The following is a 19,110-nucleotide window of genomic DNA, read 5'->3' on the forward strand; positions in this document are numbered from 1 at the left end:
TCGCTCCCTTTGCAATCTATCAGAAATGATGGGGAGAATGAACTCTGTGCCTAGAAATCATAGTGAATTCAGGTTGGGGAAGGAACAAAGAGGCTGAGACCTGACTTTGCATTCTGTAGAAAATCCACCGTCATAAAGTATTTTCCATAGAAATGAGACTGATGAACAAAATGCAACTCTTCATGCTGTGAATTCCTGTCTTATGCCTACCTTGTACATGTGCTTCTTTACATCTTAGAAGTGGGGCATAATTTCGGCTGTATTGCAATTAATGCCAAGCCAGGATCTTTTAAAGAGCAAATTATAGTAGTCACAAAACTACGCTATGATTTAGCATTCTAATTGCTGCCATTCAAAACCTACTAAATTCAGTAAGTTGTATCTTTTGGAATAAGCGTATTGGAACTAGGCTTCTGGGTGGTTAATTATTTTGTACATTATAATCTCATTAGATGCCCAGGCATCCAATATTAGAATTTTCCAACCTTCTAACAACCCTGGGAAATCGGCTGAGCTGGGGGGGGGGGCAATAGCACATAGCCTCAAGAGTTACATGGAGTATAATGACCTTCCATCTCTCAATCAATTCCAACACTAATTAGATCCACTGGTTTCATGTTACATTAATTACCACAACATAGACAGGTTCATGACAGTATGTCCACAGTCCTATTAATCAGTGGTGGGTTGCTCCCGGTTTGCACCGGTTCACAAGAACCGGTAGTAAACATTTGTAGTAGTTCGGAGAACTGGTAATAATATTGGCTGGCCACGCCCCTGAACCGGTCCCCAGGCCGTTCGCCGCTTGCTTACCCTGCCTACCTCATCAGAGGCTTTTTAAAAAAAAAACTTTTAAAAGCATTTTTTCTACAACCTCCAGCCGAAAAAATGCTTTTAAAACTAAAAAAAAAAAAAAAAAGCCTCTGATGATCTCACAGCTCAGCTGGAATCATCAGAGGCTTTTAAAATCATTTTTTTCTGCAATCTCTTAAGGTTGTAGAAAAAAATGCTTTTAAAAGTAAAAAAACAAAAAAGTTGGCCATGCCCACCCAGTCACATTACCCCCCACCAAGCCACACCCACAAAATAAGCCACACCCCAGAACCAGTAGTAAAAAATGTTAGAACCCACCCCAGCTATTAACACAGGTAGCATGCTGGCAAATTTGGTTCTTGAGAAGACATTCACTTTACATACTAAGAATGCAGTGGAACAAACACCATATTTCAATTGTATGGAACCATCTATTTCTTTTCAAACAATGTAAACAGAAGCCCTTTTGAACTTTTGATCAACATGGATGGGGTCTTTTATTTTGTGGGCCACCCATCATATTCCTGTTTATGTCCTTCAGACATAACAACTGAAATGCTCTTCATCATTGCAGTATTCTAAAATATGTGGCAGCAACAGAAGTGGCATAAATGATGAGCAATTTAAGGACAAGATTACTGAAATTTAGCATGAGAGGAACCATGGCTTCCAAAGTGATTGTCTCAGCTCCAAGCTTTTTGGATTAACATTTTAGCCATTGTGGGTCCTTTTGCAAGAAAGTTTATGTGTGAAAAGTGATGGTGGCACTTAGGAATAATTGAGAATAATGTTATGAAAAGAGAATTCCCTAAATTGATTCAAAACCTTTCTGTTTATAATAGAAATCCTCTGGGTTTTTTTTTTTTTTTAAAAAGCTGAGTCTCATATTAGTATTTACCCCAGGAGTATTTGGTAGGCTGCATTCCAGAATGATCTTCTCCCCTAAGAGCAGGGGGCATATAGTTTAAATAATTCAAAGATGAGCAGCCATTATATATATAAAAAAGACCTGCAAAGGATACCATGGAAACATGCAAATTAATTTGCTTTATGAGTCATGTGAATCACTATCTTGTGGAATCAAGACATGGCCTTTTGAGGTCAGGGGAATAGAATGTTTCAATACAGTGGTGAAATCCAATTTTTTTTATTACTGGTTCTGTGGGCCTGGCTTGGTGGGCGTGGGTGTGGCTTGGTGGGCGTGGGTGTGGCTTGGTGGGCGTGGCAGGGGAAGGATACTGCAAAATCTCCATTCCCACCCCATTCCAAGGGAAGGATACTGCAAAATCCCCATTCCCTCCCACTCCTGGAGGAAGGATATTGCAAAATCTCCATTCCCATCTCACTCTGGGGCCAGCCAGAGGTGGTATTTGCTGGTTCTCTGAACTATTTATTTATTTATTTATTAGTTCGATTTTATATGCTGCCCTTCTCCGGAGACTCAGGGCGACTTACAATGCTTTAAGCAATAGCCTTCATATTTTTGTATACACCTGCTTAGTAGGGCTTTTTGGCCCCCCCTAAGCAGTGTTCTATTTTATACAAAGTTAGCTTATTGGCCCTCCGGGTCCTCATTTTACCTACCTCGGAAGGATGGAAGGCTGAGTCAACCTTGAGCCTGGTGAGAATTGAACTCACAGTAATTGCAGGCAGCTGGCAGCTAAGTGCTACCTTAACAGCAGTTTTAGTCTGCTGCGCCACTAAGGCTCTACTCAAAATTTCCGCTACCGGTTCTCCAGAACCTGTCAGAACCTGCTGGATTTCACCCCTGATCTGAAGAATGGTAGCACAATAAATAGTTTTCTAATTGTTTGTGTTGTTTTATCTAATTTAGGGGGCTTCTCTTCATCTTACTGATTTATAGTTAACCTCCTAATATTGGAATCCCATTGATTCTAAGATGATAATTTAGTCTTAAAGTACCCATTTGGAAGTAAACTCAGTAGTGTTTACTTCTGTGCATGTACTGTGTCCTGTTATATAATGGATGAGGTATGACCTGGAATTTATTTAAATTAACAGCATACTTTTTTCTCCCAAACTAATTATATAAAGGATAATCAGCATCTTAAATACATCCTCCTCCTATGCAACTTAATTTCAAAAAATCTAATTTTGTTCTCACCTTCACCTTCTATTTTCCCACTTAAAGAACTAGTCACATAGTGTAAAAATATTAAAACCATAGGCACATACATTTAGTTATTTACTAGCAGTATACTTACATTAGGGTAAACAGGCTTCCTTGAGAGATACTGTAGCTCCTAAGCAAATGTGGAAGAGCCCATTCAAAGGCCTGTCTTCTTTGCTTATTTAATGCACTAAAGTTGAGGGATCATCAAAGAAAGACTTAGCCTTACCAACGATGGAAAATAGTTGTTTCTGAATCTTGCAAAGTTCAGAGGGATTGTGAATTTATATCGAGCCCTGCCCAGCCCATCCTGTCCAATTCATCATCTGGGTCAACAGGCTGACTGCTTGCCCCCAGGTCATTCTGGTCTGATCTCATTATTTTGGGATCAATAGCAAGGTTGATGCAGGTGTTGCTATTTGTAACAATGATGTTGCAAGCCATGTATTGTCTGTAAACCTCCAGTGATGATAAGGCTGAAAATTGACACATTTTTTTCCTCTTCCTCTCCAACCTTATGGAACTATAGTCAGTTATTCATTTGTCCCTGGATGACAACTTCCATGTTTACTTTGTAAATTTAGAAGCATATTAGAATATGTTGATTCAATGGGATTAATAGAGTTGAAATCCTGTTGATTAGGTTGGTAACAGATCAGGGATACTCAAAAGTTAAAAAAAAACTATCAAAAAAAATGAACTATCACTTCCATTGATTGTTAATGGTGCCAGGCTTTAAATCAAAATTGTACCTATATATTTAAAGGCTTTGAGGCACCCAAAAAGCAAGAATAGGGGTGACTTTGTACCTCCATCTGTTGTCCTGTCCATCTTCTTCCCATCCACCCATGTCTGTTGCTTTAGTAGGAATGTTTATTCTTTCTATGCAGCAGAAAGATTGAATGAATAGACAAAATAACAAGTAGAAATTGAGAGTAGAGTATAGCAGTTTTTACTTTTCTTGGTATATTTTCTCAGGTACTGGTGGAAATTAACTGCCCAGCTGATATGCAAAATCAGATTTTACATAGAAAATGACTCTTGCAAAAATATATTGCTACATTAAAAAATAGTTTAAGAGCTTTGGGGGGAACATTAGTTCACACTGAAAGAATCCTAACTGTTGAAATCAGTGAAAAAGTTGGTCATGAGTAATTTAAGTCCTTCTTGAAGTCAAAATAATGAAAGCATAACTAACAACCTGGATTCACAATGTTGTAATTTTAGTCATAGCTTGCAGCTATTTTTAGACATAGGATCAACACATGGAAGAACTGTCACTCATTGGAATGAGTAAGTGATATGTAGGAAAGGATTTTCCACACTACATTTGGTTGGCCAGATATAAAGGATAACGGAGATATTACCTCGCTGTTCTTATGTTTGTGTGTACTTGTGCACTTTTACAGCTTATTATTCTGTTTTGGTTTTAAGTATGTTGTGACCTTCCTCAAGTCTTTGGAAAAATATTAGTAAATCCATATGCATAATAAAACTGATATGACTTGTTTTGGTTATGGAATTAACTACTTTAAAACATGCTATTTATCATTTCATTTCAGATAAGGAACTTGCAAAATATGCCAACCCTCCCATATCTTTTGTTTACTATGTCCTTGCAAGGTGTAATTCATGGGAGCAGAGGTAGAAGAAGTGTCTGATTAAGATCTTGAAGAAGTTTTGTTAGATGAGCCACATTTTCACTGGCCATTCTTTGCTATAGACAAGAAATTTTCACTTCTCACAGATGCTCAGTGGTGTCCACATCCCAAATGCCAGGTAATCTTCCTCATCCTGGGGCTTTGCAATTGTGGTGAATTCTTTAAGGCCACAATTCATTATCTGTGCCATCCCTACCTTCTGTAGCTTCATAATCACAGAGCAAAGACAAACTACTCTCATAGTAGTAGCTAATGGGTCAGAATATCTTAGGTTTCCATTAACATCTTCTGATTCCACCCTTTGGTTAGAAAGTATAGAGCAGCCTTCCTGATATCTTCTGCAAGCATTGTGGAAACACTGATTGTGGGGAATATATTGACACAACTGTGTAGTTGATCAGGTAAGCTCCCAGTTGGAAAAATCCAGCACAGAAACAGGCAGACTGTGACTCCAACAAAAGCAAAGTGCAGATGCACTGTGATATCACAACACATGAGCAACTGACACCCAGTGGAAGCACAAAGGTCTATGACAGGGGTGGATAACTGTGTTCTTTTTACAATCTGTGGACTTCAACTCCCAGAATTCCTGAGACAGCCAAGCTGGCTCAGGAATTCTGGGAATTGAAGTCAACAGGTCAGAAAGGGGCCATATTTGCCTACCCCTGGTCTAATATGAAGGAAGAGATGACAAGAGTGGACTAATTTTCAGGAAAAAAAGAGCATGCAACTTGGATCACCTGCAAAGCCTCAGTAGTGGTTTTACTTAAGAGTTCAGGAACGGTGTTATTTCCCTCATAAGCGTGTAGCCATTGTTTCTGAGGAAGCTGCAGGAGAGCCTAGAACTCTGCTGGGAAAGAATCCAGAGGGACAGCAGCAACTATTTGCTTCTGCATACCAAACTGCATTACAGCGGAACATTTCAAGGACATGTTCAAAACAAAGAAGGCATTCTCTTTAATTGTACTCATGGGTACAAACTGGGCTATAAATATATGTCGGCCTTATGTATAGAAGAACAGAACTGGAAAGGGCTATTTAGCCCATCAAGTTCAACTGCTTGCCTAGATCAAAATCCAAATTAAAGCACCCCATCTAACACCTTCACCAACTGTATTCAAACACAGTCTAGGCCAAGGAAAGCTGGCTGAGGAATTCTGGGAGTTGAAGTCCACAAGTCTTAAAGTTGCCATGGTTGGAGACTCTGGTCTTGGCAGCCATGTAAAGTAACAGACTGCTGCCTAGCCTTTGCTTGAACACATTTGGTGAAGGGGAATCCACCGCCTATCTTAGCAATTGGTTCTACTGACAAACTGCTCTTACTGTTAAGGAGAAAGTTAAGATATTATTTTAGAAAGATAGAGTATGGTATTACATACTCTCTATGTTCAGTATGTCTTCAAAGGACTTTATTTCTGATTTTCTAATCTTCATTGCTCTTCTCTGAAACTGGTCTAAATTCTCCAAATCCTTCTTAAAGGGTAGGGCCAAGAACGGGACAGTATACTCATGGATACTTTGGTGGATCTTACCAAAGCAGAATAAAGTAGAATTATTATATCCCTTGATTTGAAAATTACAATTCTGATAACTGCCTTTTTTTTTTTTGCAGTCCCATCACACTGCTAATTCATATTCCATTTCCAATCTATTTACTATTCCAAAATTGTTTTCATATCTACTGCTACCTGTTCTGTACCTGCGCCTTGATTTTTGTTTTTGAAGTATATAAGTTTTTGATTTTATAAGGCAACTGTGACCCATTGGGTCATCCTTTGAGAAAGATAATGCAGAATGAACATTAAATTTTAGGTTACCCATATTACCCCAATGCTGGATGGTCCCATGATCATTAAGAAGGGTATATATCATAAATATAAAAATAATTCTAGTGGCAGATGAACTTCAATAAGAAATCAATATTTACTTCCTGAACAGATGAACTGAAAGACCTCAGGTGGGCAAAAAAAGCAGTGGGAACAAGAATGACTTCTGACTTCCTGTTGGTTTCCCATTGACTTCACTTATCAACTGGCAGGGAGCATCAGCATGATTGAGGAGATGCTGCAACAGCTAACTTTGCAAATAAAACTTATCTGAACATTGTGGACATTTCAATACTATCAGAGTCATAAATCCCAGATTTTTTTTTACCCATTCTTTAAGATAGTGGGTTTCAGATACCTTGATTCAAAAATTGTTGCCTTAAAGTGCACCATTAGTGCTACCTTGAAGGTACGAACAAATAAACAGTGAGAATTTTAGCAGTATATAATTCTGAACCCTTACCTCTCATGCAGAGGTGGACTTCACATAATTTAACCGGTTCGCCCAGAATCAAAAATGTGAGCACATGCCTTGTGCACATGTGCACTGCGTAAAAAACACAGCAATTCGCTCGAGCCAGCCACACCAGTGGTGAGTTGCCCCGGTTCGCACCGGTTCTATAGAACCAGTAGTAAAACTGGCAGGAGGCTCCGCCCAGTGACACTGACGTCATCAAAACGCTTCTGCGCATATGCAGAAGCGCTTTTGGCGCCATTGCAAACCAGTAGTAAAGGTAAGTAGAACCCACCCCTGGTCCACACATGTGTGCAGTGTCAAAAAACACAGCGATATAGGATGGGATTGCTCCCGCAATAACCAGTTCACCTGAACGAGTCCAAACTGGCTGAATCCCACCCCTGCTCTCATGCCTTAACTTTCTTTTGCATTTGATTTCTTTCTCTAGTATATTCAAACTGCTTTTGAATATTTTACAATATTAGGTATCCTACCAAATTTTGCACTACCTGAAAATCCAATAGTCATTCACTTCCCCTCTAAGGCACTGTAAAAATATTAAAGACTGCAGGGCCCAGGCACCTCTTTCTGCAGTTTGATAAGGGGCCATTAACACGCTCTCTTTAGGCATGGTTTTTGAGCCAGGTATGCATCCACTTGATTGCCTTGGCAACTAGCCTTCACATGACTAGCTTGCAGCCTTAGCCCAAATCATATACCAAGAAAAGTTAAATGTATGCAACTAGTAAATTTTGAAAAATTAAGCGATAAATGGCTTGGGCACCATCAATTCTAATACTTACCTATCTGGATATTAAGACCTGCAAAATGGGGAGACTGAGGATTCCCCTTGTTTCAACAAATACCTGAGCAAACACCCGCTCCTCTGTCAATCATTCCTAGATTGTCCCTACTCTGCTTTTCCAAAGGCTGTTTAAAGAAATCATTTATATTTATTGCAGGTTTTGGTGGATAATTTCATTTTAAAAATGAATTTTGTTCATTTTAATAATGTACTTTTTTTAAAAATTGTCATCTTTTCAAAATAGGCAGTAGAATACCTTTCTATATAAATAGCATACAATATTTACATGTGTCTGCTTTAGTGCATCATTTGTTCTTTCTTTGTGACAAATGGAAATATTTACAATGTACAGAATTATAAATAGAATGTGTGTCTGCCATAGTTTGTTTATATAGTGTGTGTGTGTGTGTGTGTGTGTGTGTGTCTTAAGAATTTCACAAACTCTTGTCTGATACACAGACATGGACATGCCCATAGTTCTACTCCATAAGTAACTTTATGCTAAGCACTGAAAAAGTGTGTTTAGCGAGCACAAGTTAAAGGCAAGTGAAGAGAAGACAAATCTTACCAGATGGGGTCATAAATATTTATCTCCATTACTCACATCTGGAGAATTCAGTGAGTCCTGCCCACAGTCCCTTCTGCCCTAATCACCTCCCATTTGGACTATTGTAAACCTCCTTCCATGGGGTTGACTTTGAAGAGCATTTGGAAGCTACAGCTGGTACAAAATGCTTTGGGAGATGCATTGATTGCCAGTTGGCTTGTAGGTGTGATTCAAGGTACTTTGCTTTTAGAAAACATTGCAAGTGTGATGTTTCATTTCCATCACAAGAACCTTTAATCCTATAATCTTAACACTTGAGAGGGGTAAATACATGCTTCATCTGAATGAACTCAGTACTGTAGATCTATCTTTCAAACTTTCACTAGATGGCAGCAAAGGAAATAAAATGTTTCTAATTGCATTCTCAAGCCAGGGCAGTTGTATAATTTTGATCCTGATTCTTAAGCCAATTGACAATATAAAGTTGAGTATCATTAGCTTATTGATGGGTTATCTTTTTCAGTGGTTTCATGTAAATGTTAAAAAAGTACACACACTGATCTGACCCTTCCTTCCTTCAAAGCACTAACTGGAACTACCCATTAAGAAAGAAAGAGAATCACAGTACAACAAGGACTCCAATGCCCAATTTTCACAGGGAGCCCAGAAAGACATTATGGTCAGTGCTACTGAAGACCACTAAAAGGTCTAATATGACCAGGAAGAGCAGGGGTGGTATTGACTTATTTTCACTACCAGTTCGCAAATGTGAGCACGTGTGCACTCGCTTTGCTCGCACGCGACACCTCTGCACATGCGTAGGACCTTCTGCGTATGCGCAGTGTGTCAAAAAAGGGATGCAGAGCCTCCCGCAGCTGCCAATACCAGTTCTCCCAAACCGGATTGAATTGGCTGAATACCACCACTGAGGAGGGGATACTTCCCTGGCCTAGTGGAATAACAATACTGCCAGGTATGAACACTATCTGAAAAAGGTCCAGATAATCTGCTTCCTCTATGACAGGGGTGTCAAACTCATGGTCTGCGGGCCGGACACGTCACGTGCTGGCTCCGCCCCTGCCTGGTTTAGTGAAGGGGGAAAAAGTCCCGATATGTCATGTAATGCCACCGTGACGATGCGAGTTTGACACCCCTGCTCTATGACCTTGTATAGTTTCCCCCACCATCATCTCAACAATTGAGCCTCTGCAGCTCAGCCACTAATTTTGAGGCCCACTCAGTGGTGGGATGTTCCTGGTTCGGACCGGTTCACAAGAACCGGTAGTAAAACCGGTGGGAGGCTCCGCCCACTGTCCCAGATGTCGTCATTGGTGATCTGCGCATGCGCAGAAGCGATCCTGTTGCGAACTGGTAGTAAAGGTAAGTAGAACCCACCCCTGAGCCCACTGAATAAGCCTGGGGTGGTGAGTAATGTGATGCCTGCAGGCAATGTAACCCATATGATTCTCGCAGAAAATAGAAGAAATGATTTAAATATCTAGCTAAAATGTCTAAAATATTTTGAGATTTTAGTTGTCTCCTGAAATTTTGCAAAAGTCTAGATGAAAAAAAAAATCATTTTGTGAGTTTGAATAATCGCATGAGATTTTGACTATTTGTTTAAAAAAATAAAAACAAATAAAAAATGTACATGAACAACCACAGTGATCCTTAAAATTCAGGAGGCAAACCATTTTTGCGGCAATCCTAAAACATCCGCGTTTAAATGGGCCTGTTTAGACTGCGTAGGTTAAATTGGGGGTGGCATCCAGGAAAAAAGAGGAATCCTTATAAAATGGGTCCCTTCCGTTATAAAGTCAGAAAATGGTGCTGTTCATTCAGTTTTAATGCAAGCAAGGTAAGGGCAGTGATTGGTTGTGGCATTTCCTTTCTCACCAGTATTCGCACTTCCACTTTGTGGGTGGGAAAAATAACTTTCACTCTTAATGTTGTTATATGGGTGTATGTGTGTGTGAGACATAAACCTGGGCATCAGAGACTTGGCACCGTTCCTGTTTTAGAGGGCATGGGACAACTTGTAGCAGCCAACTCACTATGGCCAACTCTCCGCTGGATAAGTGGCTACGGCCAACTCGCCACGGTATAACTTGCTGTGGGCCAATTTAACAATTCTATTTAATTATTTAAAATAAATAAAAAATATTTTAATTTTTGCCACTCACATTTCATTGTCCCTTCTTTTGCATCCTTTCTTTGATATTATTGTAAATCTTATACTACAGCAAGCTGTCCTGCAGCGAGTTGGCCATGGAAAGTTGGCCATGGTGAGTTGGCCATGGTGAGTTGGCCATGGCGAATTGTCATAGACCCATTCTAGAAGCTATTATATACTGCTCATAGTTTAATAACCATATTCAGAGCAAAATAAATATCCTCTGCCATCTTTCAAAATCACTTATGTAATAGGTGTGGAATTGCTCTGCACATGGACTGCCCTTGTTCTAAATAAGTACCTACCGCTATTCCAATATAGCTTTAGATATATGTCCGAACCCCCCTCACCTGTTTGATTAGGTTGGTGGCTCAGCAAAGGGCACAGGATGAAGCAGGAGGGAGCATAACAAGAGTCCGCTAAACTTCCTCCCTTTCTCTTTGTACTCAGGTGCCCTCCTTTTGTTGATAGATTGCTAGGAAGATTAATTGCAAGATTGCTATAAGTTTGCTGTTCCCTTCGTTGTTGCTCCTGTGACATGCAATGGGAACAGCAGGAGAGAGTGAACTTTGTGATGATCTTACCAATGATTTGTGTAGCTAATATGCTGCTATGGAAGAAAGAGCTGAGTTGGCAGAACTGAGGCAGAGAAGGTAATCTTTCAAACCTCACAAACAGCAGCTGGAAACAGTCAATGGTGGCCCACCATAAAATTTAAGGCTAGCCAAGTATTCAGGCAGCTGGGACAGAAAGGACTTTTTAATCAATAGTAATCAATAGCAATAGAAATTACTATCCATTCAGCACACCCCAAATCAGAAGCCTAAGGTAGCCATCTCACTCACTCACTCAGACGGTGAGGCTGGGCCTGCAACAGTTCGCAAGCAGAGTGCTGAGCTAGCTGTTTTATCTTTCAAAAAAGCTCCCTCAGGGCTACACTGCCATCTGGTAAAGGTGTAGATTCAACCTGCTTCCTGTGTCTTGCCCTCCTGATTTGCTTCCTTGTTTCATTATGTATCCCAGAGTTATTCAGAAATGCCATATGCTTTGAAGTAGTTATTGTGGGTTTTAGGAAGTATTATGGGAAAGATGTCTTGGCAACAAATATCCATGATTCTTAATTATATTTTGGATGTGGGCAGTCAGTCAGAGCACATATAAAAAGGAAACAGGAACAGATGTTACAACTCTTCTGGGCTGGTACTAAGCAATCCACTAAAAGGCACTGTGAAGAAAGTGGAAAGTTTCCTAGAAAAAAAAAATATTGATTAGCATCTCTGCCCTGGCATGACTAAGAATCTCTAAATTCCAAACCAGGGGAAGGATGTATGTCTTGTTATTGTGAAACTTCAGCTTTCCAATAACTTTTAGGATATTAAAGTGACTATTCCAGAGAATTTTGGAAGGTTTTTCATTGCCTGACATGAATGTTAATTCACCCTGCAGAGGTGAATGTTGGACCTTAGAATGCAATGCAAAATCCAAATGACTGCCTATCACACTGCCCATAGTCCCTACCATTCCAATATCTTGTGTCATATTGCATACAACCTGAGCCTGCAATGGTAGGCCCACATCCTTGGAATGGAGCTTCATTGAATGCATAGGAAGGATTGTGCTCGGAAAGGATGACTCATTAAGTGCAGAAAGGAAGGAAAGGGGGAGTATGAACCCTAAATTCCAGTTGTCCAGTATTCAGATTTGTATTTAGCCATGGTGGCACAGTGGTTAGAATGCAGTATTGCAGGATAATTCAGTTCATTGCAAAGTTCCTAACCGGCTCAAGATTGACTCAGCCGTCCATCCTTCCGAGGTTGGTAAAATGAGGACTCAGATTGCTGGGCGCTTTGTAAAGCACTTAGAGAAGGCTGTAAAGCACTGTGAAGCAGTATATAAGTCTAAGTGCTATTGCTACTTACCTTTAAACTAATGAAGCAGCCATGCTGCCTTATAGTCAGGTAATATGAGCTGTGGTGGTGCAGTGGTTAGAGTGCAGTACTGCAGGCTACTTCTGCTGATCACCGGCTGCCAACAGACTCTCACCAGGCTCAATAGTGACTCAGCCTTCCATCCTTTCGAGGTAGGTAAAATGAGGACCCAGATTGTAGGGGGCAATGTGCTGACTCTGTAAACCACTTAGAGAGGGCTGTAAAGCACCCTGAAGCAGTATATAAGTCTAAATGCTATTGCTATTGCTAGTAGGATGAATTATTTTAACATTTTAATGCCAGGATTCATGTCCATTTTTTGTCACGGACTTTTAAATTAGACCTGCCCTCCCAAAATGTATTGTCCTCCCTGGTGTGAGAGCAACACTATATGAAGAATATGATTCTGTTGAATATGGTAAATAGCCAATTCTATATTCAGTCTTCCATCCCTCCTAAAATAAAGATACTTCCTTGGGAATTCCCATTGACCTATTAAGTCTGACTGAGTTACCCTCTTGAAAGTGGGGAAGGGAAATGCAGTAAAGTTGTCACACCATGGCTGTGTTGTGGCTAAGGCAGAAAACAAAAACTAGTTATTTTTCCACAAGAAGTGTAGCATAACATTGTTAGGCAGCCCTGGAGTAACAAGGACATTTTAGTTCTGAAAGAAAATAGCCTTATTCTGCAATCAGCACTGGGGAAGACAGACAGCCATCTCCCACTTGATGCCTCTGCTTTTGGTGGTCTTGCTTAGGGATTGGGAGAGTTGAAATCCAGCACATTGAAAGGCACAATTGTCCTTCCTCACCTGGATCCTCCCTTAGACATCTGTGATTGGGGTAGCACACGGGTGTCAAACTCGCGGCATCACGTTGCCGTCATGTGATGTTGTGTGATGTTTTCCCCATTCGCTGAGGTGGGGAGGGCATGGACTGCGTGTGGTGCATCTGGCCCACGGGTCGCCAGTTTGACACCCCTGGTGTAGCAGTAGCTTTTAGGTGCACCAATCTTCTCAAAGCTGATGTTGTCCAGGCATGGTACATTATGTTCAGCATTTTGTACAGAAATGTAACCAATTTTAGTGTGAGTTTTACTGACAATTAGGCAGGATGAACAAGATGCTATTTTTATGAGGAACAATGAGAATTAATTTGATAAAAATGAATAATCTCCATTCTCTCGGTCTTATCTTTTTAATTTATATCTCTCTTCTTCTACTTCTCAAACTGGCTGCTTTCCTAACACTGATTTATATTGTTCTACAGTATATACTGTATGCAGGTCGTCCTTGATTTACAACCACAATTGTGACCAGAATTTCTGTTGCTAAGCAGAGCAGTTGTTAAGGGAGTCATGCCTAATTTTAAGACCCTTTTTTGCCATGGTTGTTAAGTGAATCATTGCGTTAGGTGAAGCTTGTGGTCATTAAGAAAATCCAACTCCTCCTATTCCTTGTTGGAAGCCAACTGGGAACATCATATGATTTTGTGATTCTGCAACTGTTGTAAATACATGCCAGTTGCCAAATGCTGGAATTTTGATGATATGACCATGGGGATGCTATGATGGTTATAAGTGCGAGGACTGGTCATAAGTCATTTTTTTACGTTATTTACTTAACTTTATGTAACTTTGAATGGTCATTGAACAATGGTTGTAAGTCAAGGACTATCCGTACTTCATCCACTAGGGGCATCCTCATCTTTTATCCCAGCTTTCCATGTTTCAAGCAATCTTTTTGTTTCACAAGACATATCCCAAATCTAGTTCACTGTAGATTCATATCTTCTAATAATTGAAATGTCCTGCTCTCAGGTTGCATTTTCCAAGCAATTCTTCTGTAAACTCCTCTAAGCCGAACAGCATCTTTTTCCAATTAACATACATGGGATAAGGCTGCATATCTGCATTTAAGGTAATTTAGCTTATTGTTTAGCAGTGAACGGTCTTATACTTTCCCCCTTTTTATATAAATAACACTGTTTCCTCAGTTATGGTAAGATTATGGAGAAAGCATAGCCTTAAATGGTTACTTAGATCATCCTTCTCAAACACAATGCCCTTCCATATGGGTTGTGCCATGCTGGCTAAAATTTCAGGGAGCTGCAATCCCACAAAATCTGGAAGGTGCTAAGGTTAGGATGGCTAATTCAAACTTGGTGTCTCTTCAATGTTTCTCTTCTGCTTTGAACTACTATAAAGAGTCTAAGGAAAAATTATATTTATATCATAAAGTCCCTGGAGAAATACATGTAGTAATTTGGTAGTACTTAGTTGATTCCTGTGTGTGTATGTGGTTCATATGTGAGTAAAATAATCACTAACAACTTCCACGGCAAAGATAATTTAAATCAAATTATAGAATATGTGACTGTGTTTCAGTTGAATATGTATTAGTGTCTTGATTGCCTATTGTACGGAATAGGCATGATAACATCTCTAATTACATGCTTATACAGTATTCCATTTTTTCCATTGTTTGCTGGAGGCATAAAAATTCCCTTCCAACCTACTGAAAATTAGACCTGTTTTAAGCATCCAAATACTCATTCACTTCTAACCACAGAAAAACAAACCTTAGCACTTTGGGGATTGTTCTTCGTAACACTAGAGAGTCACAGGAGGATTCGTGGAGGCCAAAACTATATCACTGAGGTTTGAATCTTAGTAGACAGAGCAGATATAATAATCTTCAGGATCTAAGCTTTTTACATGTGATTGACTAACTCCCATACTACCCCTCCTGTCATAACCATTAAGCTTGTTTGGAATTTATAGAATACCCCAATACATCCTGAAGGCTCTCAGATGGAGAAGGCTTAGTGTATGCTTTATGCTAGCTCAATTATTTCATGCTATCTTCAACTTTTATTAAAGAAAAGCAAGGTATCACCAGCTTAAATAAGACAAAATCCAGATGAAAACACATGGTAAGTTCAGAGGTGGTATTCAGAAGGTTCTGACCAGTTGTGGAGAACTGGTAGCGGAAATTTTGAGTAGTTCGGAGAACTGGTAAATACCACCTCTGACTGGCCCTGGATTTCACCAATGGTGAAATCCAAATATTTTTACTACCGGTTCTGTGGGCATGGCTTGGTGGGCATGGTATGGCTTGGTGGGTATGGCAGGGGAAGGATACTGCAAAATCTCCATTCCTACCCCACTCTGGGGCCAGCCAGAGGTGATATTTGCTGATTCTCCGAACTACTCAAAATTTCTGCTGCCGGGTCTCCAGAACCTGTCAGAACTTGCTGGATTTCACCCCTAACCCTGCCCCCATCTATTCTCTGCCTCCTGAGTCCCAGCTGATTGGGAGAAAATGGGGATTTTGCAGTAACCTTTCCCTGGAGTGGGGAAGCGGGGTGAGGAGGGAATTAATGATGGTAGAATTTGGACTGGCATCATATAAACAAGACTGTGGGAATTTGCAAATTCTCCATCAATTTCTGTCCTCTTTTCATATAGGCAACAGAGCATGGGATAAAAACTAGACTAGTAATAGAAACAGAGTACATTGTTAGTTAACTCATCATCAACAACTGGGATTACATTGCTGACTGGAGGGAACTATTTAAACCTAATTCCTTCATAGATAATTAATCCACCATTTCATTTTTCCTGTTTCTACTATTTTTATTTACCTCAGTTAAACAGGGTCATTGTAAGAGCCTTGATAGTACAGTGGTCTAAGCACCCTGTTATTAACACAACTGCCTGCAATTTACTGCTGGTTCGAATCTCTCCAAGGCTCAAGGTTGACTCAGCCTTCCATCCTTTCTAAGGTAGGTGAAATGAGGACCCAGTTTGTGGGGGCAATAAGCTGACTTTGTATAAATATACAAAAGTATGAAGGCTATTGCTTAACGCATTGTAACCGCCCCGAATCTCCGGAGAAGGGTGGCATATAAATCAAAATTAAAAAAAAATTAAAAAAAATTGTGAATCTGTGAATTTCTATATAATACAAAGACATTGTGTGGGATGCTTGCTTTTAACCTGGTGTTAAAAGCAGGTTAAAAGCTTTTCTTTTGTATCGTAGCATTATACAAAACTATTGGTCTTGGGTTGTTTGAGAAATCATAGTTTAAAAATCCAGTCTTACCTTGAACCCCACCACAGGTGCTTATTAAGGGAGAGCATATTGCTTTTCCATGGAATGCTTTAAGAAGAAAATGTCATCAGCTGATGTATAGTTAAAGCTAAGACTGGATTTTTAAACTATATATCACAAAAGAAACTATGCAAGGGGGGGGAGGGTCATAGGGTAAATGACAGAATGTGATAGACTAATTTTACCTCTAAAGCTCAGAATTCTGAAACATTGGATTGGCTGAAAACCAGCACATCGTTCAAGAGACCCTTGAAAAATGTGGAGCCTTGTTGCTAGGCACAGATGTTGCTATGATAAGAATGAACAGTGTGCAGAATCTGTGGTAGTAACACATCCCGTCTTGTTGCTAGGCATAAATGTTACTAGGGCAAGACAAATGGGAGAAGCATAGTAACTGGAGTAGTCTAAAATTCATATTCATTTGCTGAGTGACTTAAATGTTCTGAAACATTTTTTTATATGGGGGCTACAGCTGTCTAATAATGCATGTTGAATAAATATCTTGACACTTATCAAGAATATGTTGTGGCTACTGCTGTTGTCACCATTGGAAGATTTTTTTTAAAGGCAGGTTTCTTTTTCAGAAATCCACACCTCATTGGCTAAAAAAAGATGCATAGATAAATAGATTACAACAGATATGACAGTTTTTAAATGACATTTCAAGCTTTGGGACTACAGTTGCTACTACTGCAGTTGAAAATTAAAATAGTTTTCAGTCCTATTACAGCATTTCTTCAAAATAGTTGCATGATATGTATCAAGCACAGGAAAAAATAAAGTTCAGAGGTTTTTTGACTGAACTATTGCAGTAAATTCAGGAGACACATGATTTGCCTCTAGCCATTTAGTGAACTTGGGTTAGGTGTTTAATGGGCTTTAATGGTGAAAGATCAGTGGTACCATCAAAGTATAGTTTTAGCTCAAATTCCTGTGCCTATTCAGCTGGATGGAAAGGAATTGTTTATCACATATTAAAGTAAATACAAGTAAAGCTCATTCCGTCTCAGAAGAGAAAGGGGGAGGGAGGGAGGGGTGGTTCACAAGTGAACTTAATCCAGGGGTGAAATCCAGCAGGTTCTGACAGGTACTGGAGAACCGGTAGTGGAAATTTTGAGTAGTTCGGAGAACCAGCAAATACCACCTCTGGCTCGCCCCAGAGTGGGGTGGGAATGGAGATTTTGCAATATCCTTCCCCCAGGAGAGGGGAGGGAATGGAGATTTTGCAGTATCCTTCCCCTGCCATGCCCACCAAGTCACGCCCACCAAGTACACCATGCCCACCACACCAACAAGCCATGCCCACAGAACCGGTAGTAAAAAAAATTGAATTTCACCACTGACTTAATCCCTTTCACTTGATTAAAACTGGTACAGTATTAGTCATGAACTAGAATAACTGATGTGTGCAATTCTGGGATAGATTAGTAGCAGTGATCCAGGATTCTGGAAATACCAATTGAACACTCTTAAGATAATCAATTTCTGATGCAATTCTTCTTGGGAAGCAGTTTGGAGAGATCCTAGTGAAAAAAAGCCACAGCTAATGTAGGCCTAACTCTTTCTTGTTATTTTTAATTCTGACAACAATTTTATTCTTTTCATTGGTTTTGTGGTTTTCAATGCTACATACTGAAGAACCTCATGAGCTGCTTTTGATTAAGTCGCATAAGTTCTGTTAATAATTTATTTTAACGATGGCAGATCATTCAAATCACCATTCAGACATAATCAATTTTATTTTGAACCAGCATAATTGCTGAAATGTTGCCAGCAAATTTTCTGTGAAATAATAACAAATAAAAACAATAGTTGGTGTATCCATTATGTCCAAAAGCTACTATATGGACATAAAATTAGGATATAAGCAACTCAGCTGTTTCACACATTTCATGCAAGTAGTAAGCAAGACACAGAATACACATTTACACAGTATATGGTATCACAAGATACCATCTTGGAAACGATCCACACTCAGTACATTTATTTTTGTTGTGACATACTATAGTAACAACTGGTAATGAAAGATGCCAACTCCTGAAAAATAAGTTAAAGCTTATGTATAGTAATAAAATACATATTTACTAAAGAGATGCCAGTCTCGGTTGTGAAGTTGCTGATAGATTATGCAAGGTACCATAGCACCAATAGCGATAAGTACATCAGTCAAGAATAGATCAATAGATTTATAGATCAAGTGATGGACACTGACTGGCAGATATTTAAGAAGCTATATTTTAGGCAGAATCACACCATGTTAAGCAACAATTTGATTAATCATGGCTTGCTTAAACCACAGATGGGTAAATTCACACAACACAGGAAAAGCCATGTGGCAGAGGCCCCTTCTTAGTTCAGAAGCAAGAAGCAGGAAGCAGTCAAGCAGGTTCAAGAGTTAAGCTCTCAGGGCTACAGCTTTTTAAAAAACCCTTTGAAGCTTCTGTCTGTCAAACTATAAATCAAATTATACCATCAAGAAAAAAGATAAGCCAGCTGTGGAGTCCTGGCCTTTTGGTCTTCCCTCTTCAAAGAGGCAAGTCTCAAATGTCAACCTCAGCTGAGGAAGCCCCTGTAGATAGGTTTATTTGCTTGTTTTTAACTTTCCAGCTGGCATTCCTTTGAGCCATCTTTAAAGGATGAGGAACTTTTCCTATA

General features: G+C 39.6%; 1 protein-coding gene across 3 annotated transcripts in view; it reads right to left on the bottom strand.

Annotated features, from left to right (window-relative positions):
• TLDC2 (TBC/LysM-associated domain containing 2) overlaps window positions 1-19,110 on the bottom strand; it is a 43,019-nt gene that overhangs the window by 11,535 nt on the left and 12,374 nt on the right. The window contains exon 1 of one of the 3 annotated variants that reach the window (XM_070941650.1): window positions 5,346-5,418. The exons of the other annotated variants lie outside the window; for them this stretch is intronic. The gene's annotated coding sequence lies outside the window, so the exon portion shown is untranslated. Of the gene's footprint in view, window positions 1-5,345; window positions 5,419-19,110 lie in introns of those variants that run through there. 3 annotated transcript variants of the gene reach the window in all.

This window comes from Pituophis catenifer, unplaced genomic scaffold (assembly GCF_029215685.1).
Source record: "Pituophis catenifer annectens isolate HBS135680 unplaced genomic scaffold, rPitCat1.0.hap2 SCAF_3, whole genome shotgun sequence".
NCBI classification, from domain to species: domain Eukaryota; kingdom Metazoa; phylum Chordata; class Lepidosauria; order Squamata; family Colubridae; genus Pituophis; species Pituophis catenifer.